A 27,770-nucleotide genomic window follows, 5' to 3' on the forward strand; every position below is an offset into this window, starting at 1 on the left:
TTGTTGCAGGCCGCATCCGACCCGCGGGCCGTATGTTGCCAGTCCCTTTTATGGATGTCCTAGATAACAATCTGCTCACTATCTCATTTTGCTCGCGGAAGCTGTAGAGAAGACGTACACAGCACCTCACCCCCTATGTTCCCTCTAAGCTGCGCAAATGCGCAGTGAAGACATGGTCTTTGCGCACAGAAAACCTTAGTTGCGCACAAAAAATCAGAAGTGATGACATTTTTTTAGTCGTTACGCACTGTTGTCCAAGGATCTGCGCAATGAGTTGGTGAGTGTGCGCAGACTCGCCAAAAATTAGAGGGAACATTGCTGACCACCGTGAACTAAACCTCACCAAAACAGACTCTGTAAAACTATTACCAGGAATTAGATTCGCACCATGGCCAGTTTAAGCAATAATGACATCCGAAATATCAATAATATATAGGAGCTGTAAAAGGTACTATACTTATGATATTGAAGTATTTGGAAGTATGGAATATGTATCAAGTATGGTACGGAAAAATGTTGGTATGGTATGGAAAATTACAAGTATGGTATGGAGAGAGTAAGGCAAGTATGGAGTATGGAAAATTCTCGTTCCATACCATACCATACCATGCCCTGCCCATTGTACAATTATTTCTATAATGCTGTAACTGCGATGTAGTCTGTAATTAAATTGGGAAAACCTTTGGTAATATCAAAAGGCATCTGTTCTTTTGTCAGTGCACAGTGTACATAGCTACAGCATGCTGGCCTGGTGAAAATACCGCTACATAAACATGCCTCTGTTGATTCTCTATCACCTAATTTGTAGACGTGAATTCGTTGGTTCTCAATCAGCTATTTGTGAGCTGTCGTCGATGTGCTCGTAATAAAAACGGAATGCTTGTATTTGTGATATATCAGACTGACACGACAGATATTTGATTTGAAGTTGCAAGATTAGTAAAGTTATCATATTGGCGGCCTGTCTCGTCTATCTGCAGTATCGGTAAATGAGGCCAGGAACTGTCTGTAATCTACCTAAATAAACATGTGCCAAGATTCTGATAGGGACAAAATAAGCTTTTGGCGAGCAAGGAATTCGATATCACCCAAGCAGGATTGCAAACATGGGATGAACATGACTTCAATACTGTGACTTGGACTCGAGTCATAACACTAGGCTATGACTCGGACTTGACCCTTTGAACGGGGACTTGGACTCGGACTCGACTCGGTGATGAATTGAAAATGACTCGACTTGACTCGAGTCAATACCGCAAAAGTAAGATTGACTCGTGACTCGGAACCATGTGACTTGGTTACAAACATGCTTTATTCGTACCTTGATTCAGAATAAATGGGGACTCCATCCGTATTTAAAACAGATAGCTAAATGCAATGACCTTGAATCATGTATCATACTTTGAAAATTTTAGTTGAGTCGACTAGTGACTTGACTTGACTCTAGTCACCTCCAAAAATCGGGTGACTTGACTTTTCTCGAGTCACCTCTGAAAATCGAGTGACTTGACTTGACTGGAGTCAAAATCTGCAATGACTCGAGATGACTCGAAGGTAGTGACTTGATCCCAACACTGCTATGAAGTGCAGAAGCTCTACTGTTATGTATCGGGTAAATTTGGTCACAAACATCGTCATCAATTCGGATTCAAATCTTGCTGTTTGATGGCACAGTGTGGATATTGCATGTTATGCGACTTCCGTTTCATAAGAAGTACCAAACCGAAGCGTTTTACATGGTAAATTCTAGTCTATAAGTATGAATTCAGGGCGATGTCAAAACTGTCAAAAATAAAATCTGAAAATATACGTATTTTAGTGATAGAGTATATGAAGCTACCGTATGGTTAACACTGTCAGCATTGTGAACACTGATTACTGGAGTTGTACCGAAAGTAAAACCAGCAAATCTTTCAACAGATCATTGCTCAAGATTGAATCTCCATCCTTTAATAAGAATCGGGACATACCGCCTTTCATCCATATTTTTTAAAATTGGTCGAGATTGACCAGCTTATGAAACCCCGTAAATGTTCGCGTTTTTTGTTTATACTCCCAATTTTATATAGTGCGGCGAGAATGGATTAATGTGTTGAATGCGTCCCGTGAGCTAAAAAGTTCGCCCACCCCTGCTTCAAGTAGTTTGGAGTCGTACCAAAAGCCATTACTTCTACAACCGCACCGAGTTGAGTTTCCTTTCACAAATCCTACAACTTTGTAGAGTACTTTCAGCACGACTGACCGTTTACCGATCATTTCATTGAATCCTTCATCACCAAACTGGAATCTCTTTGCAAACCCATGAGATCAAAAGCAAAAATGAAAGCGAATTAAAAGCGGTATATTTTCATATGGAAATGCTGCATAATGCAAATCAGAAATTAAACATTGAACAAAATCAGCATCAGAAATTTTTTTCGCAATGTTAGGAGGAACCACCAGTGAAATGTACAATGAAAAGATCAATATCAGCATGATATATGTGGAATAACAAGCCGAGTGTTTGAGCAGAAATGTGGAGACAACACATTGCGTTGACAAAGGAGTAAACGATTTCGACCTGGACGGAAATATGCTCGAGAATATGCACACAGTAGGCGAGGATGCTAAACGCCATATACACATGTCCAGTCCGAGTGAGTCGACTGGCATAATATATCTAGGCTGCGTTAGATGTCGATCAGGATATGGTCCCATTCAGCGATAAGATAGAGGAATGGTTTCTTTGCGGAGGAACACATCTGGTAATGGTTGTATTCGATTTCAGAAGATCCCTTTATCAGATTCGTACGGAGGAAGATTTTCCAATGCCTTAAAAAATATATGTGAGCAATAAATTCAAATAAGAATTTTTTTTTACTATTGCCAAGTAATAAAACAGCGATATGTCAAATTTTTGTATGTTGACAATCCCGGAGATTGTGCTTTGGTCAACACAGAACACTAAGACAAGAACAACCCATGCCGACGAATAAGCTGTACCAAAAACTACGAACCTTAGTATAGCAATATATGGCTTGACATAACACAGCAAAGAGCCACTGGCTTGGAGGCATGGCTGAGTTTGACAAAATCACAATGAACAGTACCTATAAACAGGACTTGAGAAGGACTGGGGCATGATGATTCGATTTTTTTCGAGTACTGAAATGACGGGTCTCATGCCACAAAGAGGTAATTTATCAGCAAGAATATAGTTTCGATACTATTTTCCACTATGGAAGGCTGTAAACCTTGATTGGTCATATCGCAACATACGAAACGTGTAGTACAAGGCTACACACACTAGTGGAGATGACATGTCTGTAAAGTTGTGATCAACCCACAGCTTTGTCACAAAGTGCAATAAAGAACTACAGTCGGAAGAAAAACCAAATCATTTTTTATATAAATAACTGGCATTATCGTCTTTGTGATCTCACCAAAGGTGCATATTTGAACTTGACATATCATTATTCATGCTGGTGTGACGACATACTGAGTGATACCCGACGCCCAATACCTGAATCCGAATTGAATCACTTGTGTTAACGATTTTGCTCAACCCCAGTGATAAATTAAGACGAGACCGCGCTTATTTCAAAGTACACAGCAACTACTCTTAATCATGTGGTGTGGAACCGAACGGATGGCCAGCTGTGCAGACGCACAGCTATGAGAAATTCACTGTACCTTCAGAATCTTGCTTTGGTGTTGTCCCCACAGACCATTCTTGCAACTTCGCCAGCACAGATTGCTCTGTCGGATGCCGAAATCTCATGCATACCTACACAGTACAAATTAGGTAATTTGTTACTATAGCTATTATAGAAAGAGATTATTTCATACCGGAAAACACGTGGCAACTGCTTTCTTACTCATGCACCTTTCTTCATATCGTAGGTCTCGGCATGCTTGTCTTAACGGAAGTCTTTTATACGCTTGGTAAATTGCAAGGTGTTCCATTGAATGCGATGACATCATCCTAAAATGCATCGGGGTATAGGAGATGGAGATGAGCATGGACAAAAGAATTCAATTTTAACACACCAGATGCACCGAAAGCGTAATATTATCAATATCGCTAAATGTAGAGCAAGATTTATTTCAACATTAGCAAGCAAAGTCAAAAGATATTATTTTTCGTTTTAAAACCCAAAAAGATATCCAGAATGATCATTTCTTTACAAATCAGTTGTGTGTTATAATACATTCACATATAAATAGTTATAATAGTTATTATTGAAAGTAAATTTTTCATACCGGACAACACACGTTGACTTCTTTCTTACTCATGCACCTTCGTTCACCTCTTAGATCTCAGGATGCTCGTCTTAACCGAAGTTTTTTGTACTCTTGCTAACTCCATGGTGTTCCATTCAATGCCATGATATTATCCTAGAATGCATCAGGGTTAGGTGGTGGCGCTGACCACTAAGCATTAACAACAGGAATCGAGTAGAAAACGTCAAAGCATTAGAGTGTAATATTATCAAAATCACTAGTATAAAACAATGATGAGCAACTTCTCCAGTTGGCGGGCCTGATATGGGAAAGACGTGCTTGGCAGGCCGGATTCCCAAACAAATTCCGGCAAGAAGTCAAAAGATGTTGAGTGTTCATTCTGTTTCGTTTCAAATTCGAAAAACATAACCAAAATGATCATTTTTTTACATAGAAGGAAATCGGTTATGTTATAAGAGCGATTTTTGTTGATATGACAAAATAAGTCAATATTTTGTCAAAATATAATTGAATTGGTCAAAAAATGTCAAAATTGTTTACAAATTCAAAATTGTTTTGACCCCTGCATTTCGTTTGTATCGTAGATTTTGCACTGTCAATGAACTAGTCATTAGCTATTTCAAAGCTTGTAGCCTACTTTATAGGCCCACCGTTGTATACGGCCCATTGTGAATCATAAACGGTCAAATGAAACAAATGGGTTGACATGGTGTTATGATCAACGTAACGCAATACCCTAACTGAAGCAAGACTGATTAGGCATTGCATGGTTCTTAATTCTTATATCAAGAAGCGCATGACGTAAAATTGTGATGCAGACAACATGGTCAGAATGAAGCAACACGGTTTGTCAGCCAACAACTGCTGCTGTTGAACGTTCTTTCTCCTTTCTTGGCAAGCTACTTGGTAAGGACAGAAGACACTTTCTAACCGAGAATGTAGGAAAGTATTTTTCGTCGTATTGCGACAAATTTAAATTATTTCCACCATAATACGTTATGTAACTACTGGAAGACAGTTCCAACCACAAATGTAGATAAGTACAACACAATTTAAAAATTATGGGCGAAAACACCTAATTTGCATACGTGAGTCAAACACTAATTTTTTTTAGATCAAAAATGTCAAAAATTTTTTTTTAGGTCAAAATCTTCCGTTTTTTAGGTCACCCTTGTTACAATTCATTCACAAATAAATATTGCATTCAGTGTTCACCAAATGCATACTAATGCCGGATGATACCATAGCTAACTGATTGATATCAATGGCGAGGACCAGCTATGTAATATAGCCATTGGAAGAACATAAAGTAGCGTGTAAACAGACCAAGAACAAATCTTACCATGGATAGAGTTACCACCTGATATGAATCATTCTGATTCAAATTGGATACCCGGTGACAGTCCTCTGGAAGTCTTTTTGAACTTATGATTTCTCCTTGGTAGAGATGTGGTACGAAATCTTGAAATTAGTCTTCGTCATCTTCATATTTCCATGTTGAGCACTAAAAAAATAGCTACAGCAGCAAAACATGTCTTGACAAATAATACATCTCTGGAAAAGAGAAGCAATTCCAGCAAAATATCAGTATTTGAACAGAATTAGATTCTTACAAGCCCAGTGCCAAGAAAGAGGCATGTTTTGGTATGTCCAAAGAGTCGATCGAATGCTAATCTCTTTCAAGTTGAGAAGAAAAGGACACGTTATGGTATGCCCAAAGAGTCAACAGAGTGCCGAACTCTTTCAAAAGCCCGGTGTCACGAAGAAGACACATTTTGGAATGCGCAAAGAGTCAGCAGAATGCCAATCTCTTTTACAAGACCAGTGCCGAAAAAAAGGAGGCACATTTTGGCATGCACAAAGAGTAGACTGAATGCCAATCTCTTCTACAAGCCCAGTGCCGAGAAGAAAAGAACACGTTTTGGTATGCCAAAAGAGTCAACTGAATGCTGATCTCTTTTACAAGCCCGGTGTCACGAAAAACACACATTTTGGTATGCACAAAGAGTCAGCAGAGTGCCAATCTCTTTTACAAGTCCAGTGTCGCTAAGAAAAAGACACATTTAGGTATGCGCAAAAGATTCAACTGATTGCCGATCACTTCTGCAAGACCAGTGTTAAGAACAAAAGACACCTTTTGGTATGTACAAGGAGATTTTTCTGTCTCATTCTCAAATTCAAGTAAGGTGTTATAAAGAAAAGTAATGGAGCAAGGAATATTCAAGGCACCGCTGTGGTATTTGAGTGTATTGTGCCATAGTCTCCACGTCAAGATTTATAAGTAACAGACACATTTTGGTATGCGCAAAGAGTCCACCGAAAGCCAATCTCTTTTACAAGCCCAGTGTTGAGAAGAAAAGGACACGTTTTGGTATGCCCAAAGAGTCAACTGACTGCCGAACTCTCTTGCAAGCCCGGTGTCACGAAAAAGACACATTTTGGTATGCACAAAGAGTCGGTAGAATGCCAATCTCTTTTACAAGACCAGTGCCGAAAAGAATGGGACACATTTTGGTATGTGCAAATAGTCGACTGAATGCCAATCTCTTTTACAAGCCCAGTGTCGAGGAGAAAAGGACACGTTTTGGTATGCCAAAAGAGTCAACTGACTGCTGAACTCTTTCTACAAGCCCGGTGTCACGAAAAAGACACATTTTGGTATGCACAAAGAGTCAGCAGAATGCCAATCTCTTTTACAAGACCAGTGCCGAGAAGAGACACATTTTGGTATGCGCAAAGAGTCAGCTGAATGCCAATCTCTTTTACAAGTCCAGTGTCGATAAGAAAAAGACACATTTTGGTATGCGCAAAGAGTCAACTGATTGCCGATCACTTCTGCAAGACCAGTGTTAAGAACAAAAGACACCTTTTGGTATGTACAAGGAGATTTTTCTGTCTCATTCTCAAATTCAAGTAAGGTGTTATAAAGAAAAGTAATGGAGCAAGGAATATTCAAGGCACCGCTGTGGTATTTGAGTGTGTTGTGCCATAGTCTCCACGTCAAGATTTATAAGTATAACAGTCTCCACGTCAAGATTTATAAGTAACAGACACATTTTGGTATGCGCAAAGAGTCCACCGAAAGCCAATCTCTTTTACAAGCCCAGTGTTGAGAAGAAAAGGACACGTTTTGGTATGCCCAAAGAGTCAACTGACTGCCGAACTCTCTTGCAAGCCCGGTGTCACGAAAAAGACACATTTTGGTATGCACAAAGAGTCGGTAGAATGCCAATCTCTTTTACAAGACCAGTGCCGAAAAGAATGGGACACATTTTGGTATGTGCAAAGAGTCGACTGAATGCCAATCTCTTTTACAAGCCCAGTGTCGAGGAGAAAAGGACACGTTTTGGTATGCCAAAAGAGTCAACTGACTGCTGAACTCTTTTTACAAGCCCGGTGTCACGAAAAAGACACATTTTGGTATGCACAAAGAGTCAGCAGAATGCCAATCTCTTTTACAAGACCAGTGCCGAGAAGAGACACATTTTGGTATGCGCAAAGAGTCAGCTGAATGCCAATCTCTTTTACAAGTCCAGTGTCGATAAGAAAAAGACACATTTTGGTATGCGCAAAGAGTCAACTGATTGCCGATCACTTCTGCAAGACCAGTGTAAAGAAGAAAAGACACCTTCAGGTACGTACAAGGAGATTTTTCTGTACTATTCTCTCACGCAAGCAAGGTGTTACAAAGAAAAGTAATGGAGCAAGGAATATTCAAGGCACGTTTATGTTTTGTGGGTTGTGTGTGTTGTGCCATTAACTCCCAAGTCAAAATTTATGAGTAACAGACGCATTTTGGTTTGCGCGAAGAGCTAGCTGCAGACTCGTACAAACTACTGGATTTTCAAAAAGCGCAAATAGAACTAAAACTAGAACTACTCAATTTTCAAAACTCTCAACTAGAACTGAAACTAGAACCAACGACATTTAAAAATGAATACACCGCACAGTACAGTGCAAACTTTCGACTTAGCCCGCCAACGTACTTTTTGCTTCTCATTCTCAGAAAATTAATTGCCAACCTCTGGCGTAGAGGTTCCCAAGTCATTGAATGTTAAGACCCTTACTGAACTGGATTTCATTCTCCTAGGCAACACATTAATTTTTATTTTATCGGAAATACTATACCTAGAATCGACTTCTTAAAACGACGGGGTTTCGAGTTTGAAATGGGAGATATTTCGACCCCAAAACTCACCCGTTGGGTACGCCACTGTTTGGACTGATGACTCAGAGCTAGTAATGGCTGCACGTGCACAAAACTCATTGAACAGCTTCTTGGATGTAAGGAACATCAATACACAATTGACTATTGCTGACGATTACCCCTGATGAGTGTCAGCCGAAAATATTCGGGTTCATTTCAATATGAATATACTATTCAAACCTCATTAAACAGAACACCGGTATATCGATTCCGGCAAAATGACGGTACCTGCTTTCTATTTGATCGGCAACTAATATGTTTTTCAAATGTGAAACTAGAACTAGCACTACTTACTTTTCAATATCCGCAACTGGAACTACTCACTTTTTGAAATCCACTACTAAAAGTATTAAAAAAAAAAAGTTAGTTAGTCGACCATCAAGCCTGGTCAACTGAAGGCTAATCTCTACTACAAACCCAGTGTTAAGAAGAAACAGACACGTTTTGGTATGCCCAGAGAGTCAACTGAGTGCCGAACTCTTTTACAAGCCCGGTGTCACGAAAAAGACACATTTTGGTATGCTCAAAGAGTCAGTAGAATGCCAATCTCTTTTACAAGACCAGTGCCGAGAAGAGACACATTTTGGTATCCACAAAGAGTCAACTGAGTGCCAATCTCTTTTGCAAGTCCAGTGTCGAGGAGAGAAAGACACATTTTGGTATGCGCAAAGAGTCAACTGATCAGCCGATCACTTCTGCAAGACCAGTGTTAAGAAGAAAAGATACCTTTCAGGTATATACAAGGAGATTGTTTCATGTCAATCTCTCATGTAAGCAAGGTTTTACGAAGATAAGTAATGGAGCAAGGAGTATTTATGGCACCTTTGTGGAATGTGAGTGTGTTGTGCTAAAGTAGCCAAGTCAAGAGTTTTGACTAACATAGTCATGATTAGTCAACATAGTCATGAGTTTCATCACGACTGAGTATAATATGCTGATATCATGCATTTGTCCTATTGCATGGTGTCTATATCTCATAATTTTAATAAATTATGCTTACCGTCAATAACAGTGGCTCTCAAACTTATTTAGGCAAGCCCCGTTTATGATAGTGAAAAATTCCAATCCCATTATCACAGGGGTGGGCAAACTACGGCCCGCGGGCCGCATGCGGCCCACAACTCCCTTCTGTGCGGCCCGCGAGAGTCTAAAGAAACTTATTAAAAATATTGATAAAATGCGTACTAAAAATCGAATTAATGCAGGGACTTGATTAAACTTTTTCTTAGTATATTTCACCATGATAATTCTAAGGAAGTGGGTCTCAACCTGGGCGACGCTTGCCCCTTGGGGCCATGAAAGCATCTGAAGGGGATCGCGAAGCTAAGCTCAACCGAAATTTTTTTCGCGCTTCGCGCGATTTCCTTCCAGTTCCAAATTAGTGCTCTGTATTTAGTATGAATTTCATATTTAAAAATCTCTCATCAATAGTCGTAACCTCCCATGCCCCCAAACAATCCGTTAGGTTTGCTATAGCATCCTGATTGCGTTTTGTGATATGACGATAAGAGGGCGTGAAATCTACACATATAGTAGAAGCGTGTTTGAAGCTAACATGGTTATGATGCTGTCAGCATTGTGTGTCCTGGAACTGAACCCAAAGCGGAATTAGTAAATCTATGAACTGATCACTGCTCACAGATTTAAATTTCGATCCTGTTCTAAGAATCGGGACAACAGACTTTCATCTCCATAGTTTTGACAAATTGATTATTGAGGTCGACCAGCCTATGAAATCTCACCATTGTTTCTGGCGCGTGTACGATATCATCATGGCAATGTTTGTTTTGTTTCAAATAGGCATATATATTATCTCCATGTCCTCACTATATAATCGAATACCAGCAATATTGCGTTTTGGTTTATGATCCCAATTTTATATAGTGTGGCCCGCAAATTGATTCAGATGTTGAATGCGGCCCGCGAGCTCAAAAGTTTGCCCACCCCTGCATTATCATCATATCACAAAATACAACCGAATGCTAGCAATACCAACAGATAGTTAAACGGCATGGAAGGTTATGATTGTTGATGAGAGAAATCTCAGTTATGACGTCCAGACTATAGACAGAGCAATAAGTTTAAATTGGGGGTAAATCGAGTAGAGTGCAAAAAAAAATTTTCAGGTGACCACAGCTTCGCCCCTCGCCCTCTCCCCCAAGAGGGGCACGTCACTTAGTTTGAGAACGACTGCTCTAATTTAAAAATCGTTTTTTTTTCTTCGTTTTTCTTCGACTGTAGCAAGAAACCGAACACCAGCAAAAACAGAAGGATGCTAGCGTTGTACACTATTGAATGAGGTGTGACATAATACTTGGGGCGATAGTACCTTTTTCGCTGAATCTTCGATTCGGCATTTCATTCAAAATCTTCGTCACGCACTTGAACAACGTTCTTGATGCGGTGCTTGATGACTTTAGGTCACAGCCAAGTCGTAATGGAGAGGTGTTTTTGGAAATTGCCTGAAATCAAAATTGATAAATATGAATGCAAATAATTCGACTTCTTGCATAGAGGGCAGTGATTCTCAACACTTTATTCGACACGCCCCCTTATTTTCATATCAAAAAACAATAAAAGAGCAACCTTAATATTTGCAATCCCAACGTATTGTTTGATGGCATGAAAGGTGGTAGGCCTTGTTGAGACACTTCTCAAATATGGAATTCGGACTATATACAGAGCAACAGTTCTGAGCTTGAGGTTATTCGCACAGCGCAAAAAAAATTCCAGTTGGATATCTTGTTATACATAATCATGTGCAATGATAGCAAGTAGCTCATGAATATTTTAGGGTTTTTGTGCCTAATCGATTTTTACTCGCGTAATCAAAAGACATATGCTCATTGAGTAGCCTAAGTCCAATCCAGTAATGGAATAAATGATAGACCAATTAGAATATTCACAGAAAACTGTGATACTAAAACAAGGCAATGCCATGTAAATACTTTAAAGCAGCTTACCTATATGGGTCAACGGCTACGCATCAAGACTGCAAGTATCTGCAATCATTTCTAGTCAGTAGCAGGACTCATCTTTATATACCACTCTTCGTTTAAAGCAGCGGTCGGGAACCTTTTTCGTCTGAAGAGCAATATTTGCCCATTTTTCTTTCCATTTCAACTCTCAAATAGCCATACATGTCAATCAACTGTTACATCACAATTGAAAATTTGTGATGTCATGGTAGCACCCAGTGGCGTATCCAGGGGGGTTAGGGGGTCGGAACCCCCCTTTTCGAAATCCTAAAAATTGTAAAATATAGCCTCTAATATTTGCTAATTTATTAGTTTAACATATTCGTTTTTACGTATGAGAAGGTGAATATGGCGTGTTTATGTTATTTAAGGGGACTAAAACCCCTACCATTTTAGGAAAATCTAATCTAATTAGCTGACGCGATACGTAATTGCAAAGACGAAGTTGTCGGCAATCGAAATCGCCCGCGAATTCGCTGCACCTGCTCGCCTTGAAATCCTAATTAAGAATTGCACGGCGTGTTGATTGATCAGCGAGACGCAGACACGGCGGCACCAGTACGACAATGCCATTCTCAAATCCACATCTTCGCGATTATTGGCGAGAAATGGTCTACGATTGACATTCACATTTCAAAATACAAGCCTAGCAATCCACGTTCCCGATTGTTAGGTGGCTTGCTGGCGTTCAAATACAGGCCTGTGTTGTCGCTGAACGGGAGAATTGAGTAGGCCTAGTAGCAATGTTCCCTCTAAGCTGCGCACGTGCACAATGCGCAGTGCTGAAGCAGTCTCTGCGCACAGAAAATCCAAGTTGCGCACAAAAAATCCGAAGTGATGTTTTTTTTTAAAGTCGTTGCGCACTGTTGTCCAAGGGATCACCCAGACGCGCAAACTCGTGAAAAATTAGAGGGAACATTGCCAGGGGCAAATAGTGTTATCGCTGAAATCTTACACCGAGGTACAAGTGCGGCCCGCAAAGGTAAATATTGCGCTCCGTGAAGAAATGAGACTTTGCAATCACGAGTGCCTAACGAAAAATCTTTTCTTTTAGTATGGTCTCGTACGCGTGAGTGATACTGATATCATTTCAATAGCGCATTATTTTCTGGGAATGGCGAAATAACACGGTTTAACAAAGTTATAAATAACAATGGGCTAGCTCGAAGTTAATCTGCGAGAAACTAGCACATAGTCTTCTCCGCGTGTCATGAACATTGCGTAAGATTTCCTCAGAACCGTAACTGCCGCACCCCAAACCCTCAATTAGGGGGCCGAGATCGAAGGGAGCCCAAAATTATTTCGTGAATTAACATAAATCATGATGTATTTTTTGGGAATTTTTCAAAATATTTTTCGCGTCGCGCGCGAATTAATTTTGTCAAATATCTTGATTATTGGGTACCCTTCCCACAACAAAAAATACGCGTGATTAAGAGAAATGGGCACTTGGGCGTCGGCCATTACCTTTCCACGACGCACCAAGACATATGCAGTTATAGGCTATGTGACATGCGACTCCGAGAAGTGCGCCAAAACGATCGGCAGCGAGAAAACCTTGGCCGGAAAGGACTGCCCTAGTGCCCTATATGCTGACCGAAAACTTCGATTCATACATATAAGTTTAATTGTCCATAGGCCCGTAAATGGCTGGCGCTGAATGTTCATGTGCTGGCGATCCGAGTCCCACAACAAGAAAATGCCATGGCGAGGGAACATTATTTGCCAGTAGAGAAATACCAATTTTAAATCGTGTTCGTGTTTTAGTTTAGTACGTTTGAGCGATTTCAATGTCTTTTGACACAGCTGATAGGAGGTCACGAAATAGCATCAAGTAACGAAGTCATTATACCAACGGGTGCGCCCGAAGATGTTTAATTAATATTTAGAGGACATACCTTTTCTAACACACCTCACTCGATCAGCGTTACCGGTATATCTGATTATGTGAGCAGAGAGAGGATAAAAATGGACAGCAATAGATATATGCAATTCCCGATAATATTGTCCGATTCAATCATGAATGAAAAAAAATTTTCGCGCTTGGCGCGTTCAGACTACACAACCACCCAACCGGCCCCCGATGTAGATGATAAGTACCGGCAAAAAGCGCATAGCCCGATAAGGGGGTCTGGGGGGTTTTGCCCCCCAGAAGATCAGTTTATCCCCTTATGTGGGGGCTGGTTGCGCACTATTGTCCAAGGGCCTGCGCAGTGAGTTAACGTGTCTGCGCAGACTCCCGAAAAATTAGAGGGAACATTGCCTAGTAGTATAGTTAACCTAATTATATCGGCTGACAAGTTTCTCTGTCGATCAAGTTATTATCCCAATGTATTAATGTACTTTGTATTAATTGACTGACTTGCGTACTTGCAATTAAGGTGTAATTGCCTTCGCGCGTACTGCACGCTCGGCCGTCCGGCTAGTAAAGCCATCGAAAAGCACACATTCGTGTGCGATGTACATTGTACACTGTTCACACCACACCTCTCTGTGGTGATTGCGATCGCCCTCGTTTATGCTACCGCCTTATTCCGCGCTTGTTTGCCGCTGCGATACTACCGACCGTGCGCATAATATAGTAAAAAACCAACAAATTCGCGCATCTCTGGCTGGAACTAGGCGCTTGGAGACGGGCGGCGTTTGCTGGCTCATGACTAAATGTGAGCAATTACGAATTTCTTTCAATCATACCGTCAAAGAAACGCGATTTTCAGGCAATGTCTGTATCGTATTCGTACATCTCCCACTCACCGCAAATCTCTTTTTATTATTAAACTATAGAATATCGTAAATATTCGCCATGGCGTGGAGACGAGTAATTGTAATGATGACGTCATAATAGCCAATTTCGTAACGCAAAACCCCCCCTTTTTCGCGCTCTGGATACGTGCCTGGTAGCACCTATACAATCTCACTACATGGGATTCATCGTGTTGCGCCTAATTTTCTCTGTAAAAACTCGTACTATCATGGTTGCATAACCTAATTTGAGCATGTGAACCTCGAGTTACGAGAACTTGGCTTTGTAGTGATCCTCCTTTTAAATGCAGGAACCCATGATCCCGTGCGTAAGTGGAGCCGAACATGGTCACTACAGCAGTATATACCTAATATATGGTGTGTTACATCAGTGACGTGGGGTCAGGGGAGGCAAGTGAGTCAGTTCGTCACCTGTTGCCACGAAAATTGTGAAACCTCCAATTGCTATTGGTATTTTCTATCCATGTTCATGAATGGTTGAATTTTAAACATTTTCCTCCCTAAATCAGGCGATTTGCATATTTATTATTTGAAAATAAAGCCTGAAACGAGAGGTTATGCACAGACGGGCCAAGCTTCGCAATTGATACCGCAATCCATCGTAAGAGCTTAGAATTTATATGAACTGATAATAATTGAATGTATGATGATTAATTGCATGTCGCACCGATTCCGAAAATCTAAATACTGCTCGACTTCACAATTATCCAAGTATTCGGAGGGAACATATAACGCTACGTCACATGCCTACATATTATCGCCGGTAGTACAAAGCGACTTATTAAACGAGCTAGCTATGGCATTGTTTGATATTCGAGTTTGTAATTGCGAATGTCACTTATTCCACAGCAGTTCATTTCGCGCTGTAGATCAGGAAGACTGTGCGTATTTAGTTGATAACTTCGTTGTCATATGGACGTTGCCAAGTCTGCTATTCTCTTTCATCAATCAACGTATCGTGCAATCCAAGATTTCGAGTCAGGTACATCAAATTCGTGAGCGATATTGGTCGCCGGCGCGACAGCAACTTGAATTTGGGGTTTTTGAAAGGGGGGTTCGATCCCCTAACCCTGAAGACAGCAATTGTCTTTACCTCTAAAAAGACATGTTTATACGGTCACGAGAATAATTATTCTGGACGTGATGGAAATTTACTACCAAGTTGCTGCAATAATGATCAATTCAATTAATTCAATCAACTGCACAGAAACTAACTTCAAGCTCACCTGCTGAACCTGTAGTGGACTGTCCTCACTATCTTCTAGTGACTAAGGGCTTCCAAGTATATGTAGTACACAACCTGAAATCAAGATACAAATTCAAAACATGCCCCATCATGAAAAGGGCTCAGTTCTAATTTTTTGATTGGAATTTCTGAAGAATGGCCCCATCATGAAAAGGGCTCAGTTCTAATTTTTTGATTGGAATTTCTGAAGAATGGCAGGTCCTTTTTCAAGAACCATGAATCACCAGGGACACGAAGTCAAAAACGAAGGTACCGTTCGAAAGCTAGTTTCCGGCCCTAACTAATAATTTCACCTGGATGTAAGTATGAAATCTTGAAAAGTTTATCAGTTTATAATCTGAATGTGACATAAATCACACATTTCAGTATGGCAAACCAGCCCCACTACCCTACAACAAATGGATGTCTAATAATATATTCGATTACTGTACACTAGAAAAAAAAACAGAAATATGCCGGGGTTGCAAACTGTTTAAGAGGTTTGACCTGATATTGATATATTTGGGTCGAATGTACCTTTTATTCTGGACCTCCAATTGAGCGGTTCCTTCAAAATCCTTGTCAGATAACCAACTTTCTTCACACAATGTTGATGCCTTCTGGTGTCAGAGATCATTGTCAGAATGGAGAGGTCATTGCGAAAATTGCCTGTAATCAATATTGCAGAATATGAAAACAGATATTTCCACATCTCGCATATAACGGAAATCGGTTACAGTTCATAATAGCTGATGAGAGATAATATGGCATTATTTTCGTAATTGCCAGGGCAAGAAACAAAATACAATCCTAAACTGATTTCACTATGGCGTTTTTACTCACATTATCAAAATACATATGCATACTGAGTATATATCCAATCAATCATTAGCATAAAAAATACACCCAATTAAAATATTCACCGAAAACCGCAACACTAATCCAGAGCGATTTCATGTACATTTTTTCCAGCAGGTCGCAGCTGGATGCTACGTATCAAGTCTGAAATTATCGGCCATTTCTTATAGAATATGGGAATTTCAGAGAAATGAAGCATATATCAGTAAAGAATTTCAGTTCATTTTTCAAAATTCAAAAATCATGACATTCTACGGAGTGAACCAAGCAACTATGGTGTCGTCGGTAGGGCTGGGCACAATGATTCGAGTACTCGAATCTGAATCAAGTAATTATTTTAATGATTCGAGTCGAGTAGCAAAAGACAATTTTTTCGAGTAATGAAATTATACGCTCCTCGCTACTGTAAGTTATTTTATCAACGAGAATTATGGCTTGGATGCTATTTCCAACGTGGGAGACTTGAAACTTTGATTGGGCGTATCGCAGCATACGAAACACATAATATAAAGCTACGACGGTTACTGGAAAAACATTTCTGAAGTCATGATCCTCCCACAACATTGTCACAAATTGCAATGAAATCGGTAGTGTTGAGGAAATACCAAAAGCATCTTTAATGAGCTGAATAACAGGCATTATATTCTTTGTGGTGGCACAGAAGGTACATATTTGAACTTTGAAATATTACATTTTGTTGTGACGCCATAATGAGTGATACTCGAATACTCGAGTCGAAGCATAATACGCGATTCAGAATCGAATCACTCAGGTACTCGATTTTGCCCAGCCCTAGTCGTCGGAAGCTAATTACGCGTTCTAACAAATTGTACCTGTGTGAAAGGTGACTATTAACCACTTTTAAACTGAAAGCCCTTATGTTACAGCCGCTGCATCATGAATAGGGTGATTATTTTTTGACATTGCAAAAAATAGTCAAAATTAGCCGGAAAGCCGAAATAGCCGGACCAATATCGAATTTTTCTGCTTATACCGATATCAAGCACCTTCACAGATACCGGTAACGGATATTCAATGGATATGACATCTAACATTATTTTCAAAAACTGGAGCCTTTATTTTGACTGTATTACAGCCATTGCTATGATTGGACATGAAATAACTGCTGGTACTTTTACTTCTGACGGCCGATAATGATTGTTCTTTTAAAGTGTGATTTCGACACGATATTCTCCCGGGCTCTAGTTAAAACATCTCACTAACTTGCATGAGGACTTTGTCCATTGTTTGCTGATTATTGTAGCATTAACGCTACTTACTATGGCCACGGATTCACGCTGTTCGGCCTACATACAGTAAGTAGAATTTGAATTATTCTAAGTTTGCCATTCTCAAGCTTTTAAGAATGAACTCTGATTTGATATAAACTGAGTTTTATCAAATTACTGGGTTTTCCCGAATTCGTGAATTCTAATTCTAATCTAATTTAGACAAACCTGTGTACTTTGTGTAGTCCTAATTTCAAAAAGCTGAAAATTTTCCAGTTGGCCAAGTCTGCTTGACGATAGCGAGCGGTATCTCAAACTACAATATCTGAAGTTTGTTTTTGATTTAACTCATTGCATGCCAATTAGAATCATATTCAAATCACAAATACAAGTTTATACAAAACTCGCTTCAAGCCGCCAACCCTTTATTAAATCAATTCAATTTTCAACTCAAATCAAAGTCGAGTAAATCAATAATACTCATCACAAGGGCCGTTTTTATATGACCTGAAAAAATCAATAATATGACTTTATTTTTTGGAAAATATGACTTTAAGGTGTATTTTTACATGCGAGCAACGTCACTCACAGAACTAAAGAGTAAAACATATGCAGCATAACAGTAATACACATTCATTTTTATTTTAAACCACTGTTGTAGTACAGTTTCATGTAGTGTGGAGTGTTAGAGTCTTCGAAGTTACGATTTGGACGTAAAATGACTTTAGTGAGGAAAATGAGCGCTCTACATACGCTGATGTGGGTTGACACTTCTGCAGTTTTGCATAAAGCGCTGGTGAAATGTCTTGTCTTTGAAGCTCCATAATTTGTTGCACATCGTTTTTGTCCAATCGCTTAATGTAATTTCTGAGCTTAAGCGGATCTTTTCCGAAATCAAGGGCATTTAGATTAGCATGGGCCTCTTTGATGGTGTACGTACAACTTTCCATTTCCAGTGTTAAGTTTGAAATATTGTTATAGTGGAGGCATATTTTTGTTAAGTGACTAGTAAACTTTGGATCATTGTTTGAATTTTTGACGCTCTTTACAATAACTCCTTCACCGTCCTATGCAGGGGCGTAGACAGGGGGGTAGAATTGAAGAACGTTCTACCCCCTTCCAGGCTCGATTCTATCCCGAAAATCCCAAGTCAATGCTACTGCTATAACAACATTTCTTCACGTTATCGCCTAATTTCAATTTGCTGCGCGCGACGCCGATGCTGATTACATGCCTTTTTCTCGTCGATCTCTCGTCTATGGAAGCGCGTCTATGCAAGCGTGAAAGGGGCATTGTTACATTTTTCTCTTGGCGAGGGTTAGCGATCAGCTTAATGCCTTTATTTTGAACGCAGTCGTCGAGCAATAATAACATTTGTCGCGTCGTTCACGCGTTGTTTTCTCATCAACAGTTCATTGTAAACGATAACGAACATTAATAACATGAAAATAACAACTTATACCTGAATGAAATCATGTTTTAAACCAATCGCATCTGATTCATGCTTTGCCGAACTCAAGCCTGTTCCCCAAAACAGCGTGAAGACACATCGATTCGCATTTTATTTTTGACGCCATTGTTGTGCATTGTCTTGACCTCAATGACCATCTATACGTCATACTAGATTATGCCTTTCGTGATCGGTATCCCACCGGGACGCATTCAGCCTTCAATAGCCGCGCCGAAACTTGTTTGAGATTCCCTCGCTTTGCGAATAAGTCATTATTCACACGCCGGTACAATTAGTATATGCGCCATGTTCGAAATGAATGGAATTAAAATGCCGAGAAGACGTTACTCTTACACGCGGATTGAATCGTGTCAAAATTCATGAAGATATAACAGATACTGCGCTGTACAGATTGTTCGTCGTGAAATGTTGTTCTGGTATTGTTTCAAGGTCGATTACTTATTTGAATACAAATAAGATCTCCTGCACTGTCACGGGATGAGCGCGTGCGCATCGTAACATGATTCCCGTGCAAGTTGTTGATTGCTAACCCGATCCCCGTTCAAGTTGTTGATTGCTAACACGATCCGATCCCCGTGCAAGCTGTTGATTGCTAACTCGCTTTAAGTAATTAGATCCGCCAATTAGTTACGCTTTCAAAAGCGTACGGAATACAGAAGTCGCTATCGCTAAAGGTATGACGCATAGAGGCTCATTCTGCCCCCTTATTCAGTTCTACCCCCTTTTTATCTCGGCTGGCTACGCCCCTGGTCCTATGCATTGAGTATTTCTTTAACTTCTGGATGTCTCTCGGCATCATATTGAGCAGCATTCAACCAGCTACCCCAATGAGTAACTGCCTTACTTTCTTGGTGCTCAATTGCTTCACCGCTTAAATTGGTATTTTTTATTCAAAGGATACAACGATATGACTATATAACTTAAAATGCCGATTTATGACCTAACATGGAAAATATGACTTTATAACTTTCTCAATATACCTCATAGAGATGCGGTTTTTGCGTTAAAACTGATTTCACGACTTAGTGATGCATAGAAAAAAAAATGACTTTAATGACTTTAAATGGCTCTATCTTTCACCTTCAGAAGAGCTGAATTTTTCAGCCAAATAGGCAGAAAGATGAAGGCTCACCTTCAAGCTGTCATTTGATAGAGACAACAATGGCAATCCGTATGGGATGTCACGGCCTTCGTAATCTTCCTCATCATGACCATATTCTTCCGAGTCAATGCAGTCATTGACCTAAACATAAAATCACAAGTGAAGGCACATATCGAAGAAAAAGGTTTGCATTTATGTGGAGCTGGCTCAAGAAATTCACTGAGTAGCTATTATGGAATCTCGAAAAACTAGATATTGATCAGCTAATAACTGGGCCATTTTTTGACATGTCCAAAACCAGTCAAAATTAGGTCAAAACAAAGTCAAAATTTTTCTACAACCTGCATTTCGTTTGTATCGTAGATTTTGCACTGTCGGTGGACTTATCATGTGACATTTTATAGCTTTTAGCCTACTTTATAGGCCTACCGTTGCAGACGGCCCATTGTCTGCGCATTGTGAATCATGAACATTCAAATAAAACAAATAGGTTGACACTGTGTTATGCTCAACGTAGCCTACCGCAAAGTCCTAACTGAAGCAAGACTGTGTGGCCATTGCATGGTTCTTATATCAACAAGTGCATGTTAAAAAATTGTGATGTAGACACCATTGTCAGAATGAAGCAATACGGAGTCACAAGCAAAAGACCACTTGAGTGTTGCCAGCCAACAACTGCTACTGTAGAACGTTCTTTCTTCATTCTTGGCAAGCTACTCAGTAAGGACAGATACTTTCAACCCGAGAATGTAGGAAAGTATCTTTCGTTGTACTACAACAGATTTTAATTAGTTCTACCATAATACGTGATGTAAAGTGTTTTATAATGAATTCAAAATATTAAAACTGTAATAGATTCGCGATTACAGGATCGAATTGATCCAAATTTGGTGTGCATCGTTTTTTAGCCAGTCGAACTATTTAATTACCTAGCAAGCAAGATTGGGCGCTGTTATGACAACAGGATTTTCCAAAATTCACTAAAATGTGAATAAATTGTGAGGTTGCATTAAAAAATGCAGCACACCAAATTCGACTCAAGTCCAAGCACTGGCAGTAGTCCAATTCCAACGTCAAATTTCGACCATTTAACAGCACGTACCGTAATATTTCTGGTGACCAATTCTGTTGCATCGTCACCATTAAACACCGTGTTCTAGGCAAGGAAGAACGATGCTTCTTTACGTGATTCATCTTGAAAAGGACCTGAAATAGAGTTTGAGCAAAGACATCACAAATTGACCTTGAAAATCATTATGAGACTTATTTGCAGGAAATTGGTCAACTTCATTGAGATAGCCAAGTCAAAATGATGGTGATATAATTTGCATATGAATGCTTTCCACGTAGCACGAAGAGGATATAAAATCTCAAGCAGGAACTATGTTTCATAATGGATAGTCAATATCAGGAGCTAATTTTGTCCGTTCAATGTGGATGATTATGAAATCGTCATGAAGCTTCAATGCACAATTGAATAGCGTATTCATATTGAAATGAACCCGGATATTTTCGGCTGACACTCGTGAGGCGTAATCCTCAACATCTAGTAAAAAATTGGAAAGAACATTGTATATCAACAATAGTGTCACCAAATATGACGTCACCAGCATAAGTGCCCTCTTCGCCCCAATTATTCGAAATTCTATACAGGTGATGTCATATTTTGTGATACGAATTCAGGGTTAGTTTTGATTTTGAAGGTTCACCGGTATGCAACATTTGTTCTGAAATTTTACAGTACGACGAGGTCAAATAGGTTGACCTAGATTATGCACTAGGAAAATTTTTGTTAGTTTCATATGCTCTGGAAACACCCTAGTTTGAAAAACACATTGCAAAATCATATACAGGTTCATATACTAGACCTACAATTACTTTCATGAGGAGGACCTGGTCATGTCATGTTGCATTCCGCTTGCGATGAAGGTTCGAGGAAGATGGACAAGGCTGATCCTGGCGAGATATGCTATCTGAATGATTGCTTATGCTGGACCAGATTTCGATGGTGCATCACCCTCTAAGGCACTGAATGCTGAAATAGAATCACTCTGGTTAACGTAATTGCCCTGTTAATAAAGATCAGTGGTTCTTAACCGGTATTCCACAAGCCAGGCTCAGGGGTTAAAGACAGGCACTCGACTCATACATATGATTTCCGATGATAGTCAGTCTGTGCCATCACATTTCAATATAATAACAATTGAAGATGGGCAGTATTTTCGTATTAGCCAGGGCACAAACAACATACAATCTTAAACAATTGAATAGTATACTCAAATTATAAAAACCTGAACCCATCAGGGGTAATCGTCAGCAACTAGTAGAGAGTTGGAGAGAACATTGTATATCAACAATTGTATCGCGAAATTTACTATCCAATTGTACATTGAAGTTCTGTACCTCCAAGAAACTCCACAATCTCAAATAGATTTCACTCTGCCATTTTTACTCACATTATCAAAATATATATGCTCGTTGAATAAATCCAATCCATTAATAGCATAAAAACGACCACCAATTGAACTATCAACCGAAAACTGCAACACTAATCCAGGTGCTGTAAATATTTCGTAGCAGCTCACACATATGCAGCTGCTCTGTATTATGTCTGCAAGTATCAGACATTTATCATTTGGATTTCAAACAAATGAAGCATATGAATGAAGAATTTAGGTTAATTTTTATCAAAAAATCATGACCTTATAGCCCAGGGACGAGAGCCAAGCAACCAAAGCGCCGTTGAAAAGCCGCCCCCTAACATATTGTGGCCGTTTGGACGGTGGCATTTCACCACTTTTGAGTTAAAATCCCATGTTTTACAACCAACAACTCATCAATTAACTCAGTAAGAATTCAGAGAATTGAACCGATTATTCGTTGAGCACGACTTCAGAGTATTCGTTTTTATTGCTACGAATTCAGATAGAGCACAGCATAATAGACCAGGAATAAGAACATACTTTGATCTCAGCTCACTGAAAGTATCGTTAGATTCAGCTCTTTTGCAAAGGCTATGTGGTCTTGATAGCAACTGGATATTCGGCATCTTTATGCACTTGCGCTGATAGCTCTCCAATGCTTTCAGGGTCAGTTGCAGGCTTCATGTTGTGCCTCTAATTTGTCCTGCGTACCAAAGATTATAAGAGAGTCATTCTGAATCCAACGATATAGCACTTGTTGGTCGCGCATCCCATTGAGGTTGTGTTTTTCAGTTTTGAAAAGTGAAGAAAAATTTTTCAGAGAAACCCGCCGGTGCTAATCACTTGAAAAACGCTGCACACCAACTAGCGCTCGATTCAAGTCGGTAGATGTGAACGAACAGGAGTTTGAAAATTTTGATTTGATTATAAAAATAATCCAATTTTTATCGTAAACCCCATGAAATAGTTGAGTTATCTACAAAAACGGTCAAAAACTATTTTGACGCAATTTCAACCTATAGAAGCGAAGTCATTTGGGTTTTTCATTAATAATTCTGGGATTACCTACCGTCCTGGTTATTTTCGCGAATGCAAAATTTGCAACTGCAATTACTTCACTTCTACCGGTTGAAAATAAACAAAAATTGTCAAGCATCGTTTTTTTTTTAGACAACTCAACAATTTCGTGGGGTTAACAATTAAATTTAAATATTTTTTTAATAAATTCAAAATTTTCAAACTGTGTATTGTTCACATCTATCAGTCGGAATCGAGCCAAATTTGGTGTGAAGCATTTTTTTAGGCAGACTTACAATTTAATTATCGAATACCTGGAATCCTGAGAAGAAAAGTTATTTTTGAACAACCCTAATGTGACATCAGAGAAATTGCAGATATTTTTACCTGGCCGGTACCGATATTTCTTTCAAAGTGTGATATCAGCCCCAGTTTGGCCAGGTTATAGTTATGATATTGCATTGACTTGCAGCATGAGTGTGTTGACTATTGTTTAATGATAATATTGCAGTGGATTCACGCTGTTAAGTCTACTGACCGTAAGCAGAATTTGAATTATTCCAAGTCTCGTTTGCAGGTATCTAGGCCCAGGCCAAAGTTGTTCCTGACATTGACAAAGTGCCAATTTTATTCTTAAACCACAAAGTTGGCCAGCGGTTTACGCAGAATTAGTTGCAAAGAATTTTCAGGCATTTAGTCAGGTTAAATGTTTCAGCATGCATATGGCGACCCCATTATATGCAAGTTACTACGTTAAGAAATAATATTATCAACTCACCGACAAAGGATATTGTCGAAAACCATAAGCGCTGCGTCTTGGAATGTGTGTCCCAAGTAGACGCCATATGTCTGGAAGAACATGCTGATTAAGTATCGAGCATTGGAAATTTGCAAAAATACATTCGGCGGGCATAGAAAAGGCTGAAAATACTTCAAATAAAGCCGAATCAAGCTTTGAAATGAATTATAATTCAATTTCAAGTTAACAGTCAATCGGTTCTTTTCTTTTCAAAGCGCTCAACTGAGACAATTATACACAAAGCACAGAACACGTGGAACACGTGACAGTCTCACACCTCTTATAAAGAAGTGGTTTATGGCAGACTTTTACAACTTGAAAATTTTCAGTTTTCTCGAAATCGATTACAATCAGAATTACAGCGTAAAGTTGAAGTAGGCTACAAGATGTCAAATGATAAGTTCACCGACAGTGCAAACATCTACGATACAAACGAAATGCCGGTTGCAAAATAATTTTGACTTATGTTAGCAATTTTGACAATTTTTTGACCTTGCACGACAATTTCGACAAAATGTTGACAAAAAAAATCGCCTTAGTTATGACAAATTCAATAAAAACTGTGACGGAATCATATCCCAAAACGACTCTCTACTCTACAAGTCTGTAAAGTAGAAATAGTAGCCTAATAGTAATAAAGAACTACTTGAGTAAGTTGTGTATTATATACCATGGAATCCAATGGAGGGCCGGACCAATTTCCTTTATTCATCCTGAAATTGCCAGTCTAAGGTACATGAGCTCGTACAATAGATGCCGTTGCGAAACGTTCATCCTGTCCGATAACCTGTGATGGTACACAGCGAGTTAGGGGGTCTACGGATAGCGGCTTGCAATATACTTAACTGGCAGTAAAGCTGAGACGCACGTCCTGGGTGAGTTCTTGACGAGCGGTTCAACAGACGACCATTGCCTATTCCGCGAGCTTCCGGAACAGCGTGTAACTCTTGTAACAAATAAAGATATACTCATTTACAATTGGACGTTAAATAGGGTGTGGAAGCTGACAAGGTCTTACGTTAATAAAATATAGTGAACTGAATCGTCAGGGTTGGAATGACTCGAGTCCTACTTATTGGTGACTCAACTTGACTCAAGTTATTTTTCAAATGCATAAAATAACTCTTCTCGACTCGACTTGTACTCAAGTCATTGTTTATGACTCGAACCAAGTCATATGAGTTGAATCTAGGACGGCCGAGCATAGTGAAGTCACCAAATTAATGGTATTACGTCTATCCTGATACCTAGAAAATGGCAGGGTTGTAAATTACAACTTGTAATGACTCGACTAAAGATTTTCTGGTGACTTGACTTGACTCGAGTGATTTTCTTAAAAAGGAAAAATGACTCGACTTGTACTCGAGTCATTGCATACGACTCGGACCAAGTCATACGACTGGAAACTGGATCTACCAAGACAGGGATTTCATTGTAATTGCTAGAATAGTAAAGTTACCACACCATTATTATGTTGTCTATCAGTTCCGGTAGTTGAAAATGCTACCAGCAACTGTAAAAAGTGAGGAAAATTAGTGTATTAGGAATGCGAAGCATTCGATATCTCAGAGCAGAGTTGTAAAAAGTGGGATTCACATGACATCAACTCGGAACTGAACAGTAAACACAATGACTCGAACTCAAGTCCAAACACTATGACTCAGACTCGACACTTCGCTCCGTGACTCGGTGGTGAATTGAAAATGACTCGACTTGACTCGAGTTAAAACGATACAAGTCAGATTAACTTGTGACTCAGAACCTTGTGACTTGGTTACAATCCTGGAAAATCGGGCCAAAAACTGTTAGGACTGAGGATAATTACTATACGAATGCGAGCCATTCTATATCACTCGAGCAGAGTTGACACAATGGGTTGAACCGAAGTGAACTGAAAACTGAACACGATGACTTGTATGCAGATTCAAATCTGAAATTTGGATCATTTGACACAAGGTACCTGGTCGCAAATATCGTTTCATCGTCATCATCAAAAATCGTGATCCAGGCAGGAAAGGAGAGCGATGTCACGTGTTTCATCTTGTAAAGGGCCTGCGATGGCGTTTCGACAAAGACACATTACAAATTGATCATATAAATATTCATGAGACTGATTCGCTGGAAATTAATCAACTTCAGTGAGATTGGTATTTTAAAATTGGCTTGCTTTAAATAGGCCTACAACTCAGAAAGTAAGAAGTTGTGGAAACCAGTCATATATATATAATTATAAGGGAGGGTTTTTTTTGGACATTTCAAAATAAGTCGAAATTTTGTTAAAATTGTAGCGTTAGATCAAAAAATTGTCAAAATTTTTTACTAAGTCAAAATTATTTTGCAATCTGCATTTTGTTTGTATCGTAGATGTTTGCACTGTCCGTCAATTTATCATTTCCATTTTACATCTTTAAGCCTACTTTATAGGCTTAACGTTGTAGACGGCTCATTGTGAATCATAAACGGCCAAATGAAACAATTAGGTTGACATGGTGTTATGCTGAACGTACCGGCATACCCTAACTGAAGCAAGACTGCGGTAGCATTGGTTCTTATATCAAGAAGCTCATGATGCAAAATTGTGATGTAGACAACATTGTCAAAATGAAGCAGCACGGTGTGACGCCAGCAATGTACGCACAACTCCAGTGTTGCCAGTCAACAACTGCTGCTGTTGAACGTTCTTTCTCAGTAAGGACAGACACTTTCTACCCGAGAATGTAGGAAATTATCTTTTCTTATACTACAACAAATATTAATTATTTCTACCATAATGTGTGACGTAAACTACTGGAATTCTTCATAGGTTGATACTCGTTAAAATAAAGTTTTTTCGTCTAAAAATTTGTCAGTTTTCAAGCCAAATAAGTTTTTTCAGTCGAAACTACTTCGTAAGGACAGACAGTTCCTACCAGAAATGAAGATAGTAGTAGCAGAGAGTCATATAATTGTAATTTTGAAGAATAGTAATGTTACCACGCTATTGGTATTTTGTTTACTAGTACTGGTACTGGCAAATGCGATCAGAAATTGTGAGGAAGATTAGTATAGGCCATTATGAATGTGAAGCATTCAATAACACCAAGCAGACCTGTAAAAAGTGGGCGTAACAAAACTTCAACTGGTAACTGAACAGTAGGGCTGTTCCAAAATAACTTTTTTTCCTGAATCTTGCTGGTTACTTGATTAAATCGTTAGGTTGCCTTAAAAAACGACGCACACCAAATTTGAATTCATTCCGACAAATATTCGCGGTTTACGTGGAGTTTGAAAATTTTGGATTTGCCCAAAAACGCAAAAAAATATTTCTCAAATTTTTTTGCCAACCCCATGAAATTGTTGGGCTGTCTTCAAAAATTATGCAAAACAAATTTGACTCAATTCCAAGCCGTAGAAGCGGAGTTATTCCAGTTTTTCGGTGATAATTCTTGGATTATCCACCAATCAAGGATAATCCCAGAATTATCGAATAAAAAC

The 27,770-nt window shown here is 39.3% G+C and overlaps 1 long non-coding RNA gene across 3 annotated transcripts in view; it reads right to left on the minus strand.

Moving 5' to 3' along the window:
• Positions 1-2,325: 2,325 nt before the first annotated feature.
• LOC145442944 (uncharacterized) overlaps positions 2,326-27,770 on the minus strand; it is a 28,169-nt gene continuing 2,724 nt past the window's right edge. For 2 of the 3 annotated variants that reach the window (XR_013916189.1, XR_013916188.1), the window contains exons 3-15: positions 26,257-26,348; positions 24,967-25,242; positions 24,276-24,346; positions 23,021-23,183; positions 21,951-22,092; positions 21,160-21,263; positions 20,088-20,198; positions 15,935-16,066; positions 15,399-15,472; positions 5,567-10,893; positions 4,243-4,377; positions 3,829-3,964; positions 2,326-3,766 (exon numbers count right to left, since the gene is read on the minus strand). This is a non-coding gene — a long non-coding RNA (uncharacterized LOC145442944). The remainder of the gene's footprint in view (positions 3,767-3,828; positions 3,965-4,242; positions 4,378-5,566; positions 10,894-15,398; positions 15,473-15,934; positions 16,067-20,087; positions 20,199-21,159; positions 21,264-21,950; positions 22,093-23,020; positions 23,184-24,275; positions 24,347-24,966; positions 25,243-26,256; positions 26,349-27,770) is intronic. The other variant, XR_013916187.1, reaches the window with a different exon arrangement.

Source organism: Botryllus schlosseri, chromosome 7, assembly GCF_051294905.1.
Source record: "Botryllus schlosseri isolate E-star chromosome 7, Bs_hap1, whole genome shotgun sequence".
Lineage (NCBI taxonomy): Eukaryota > Metazoa > Chordata > Ascidiacea > Stolidobranchia > Styelidae > Botryllus > Botryllus schlosseri.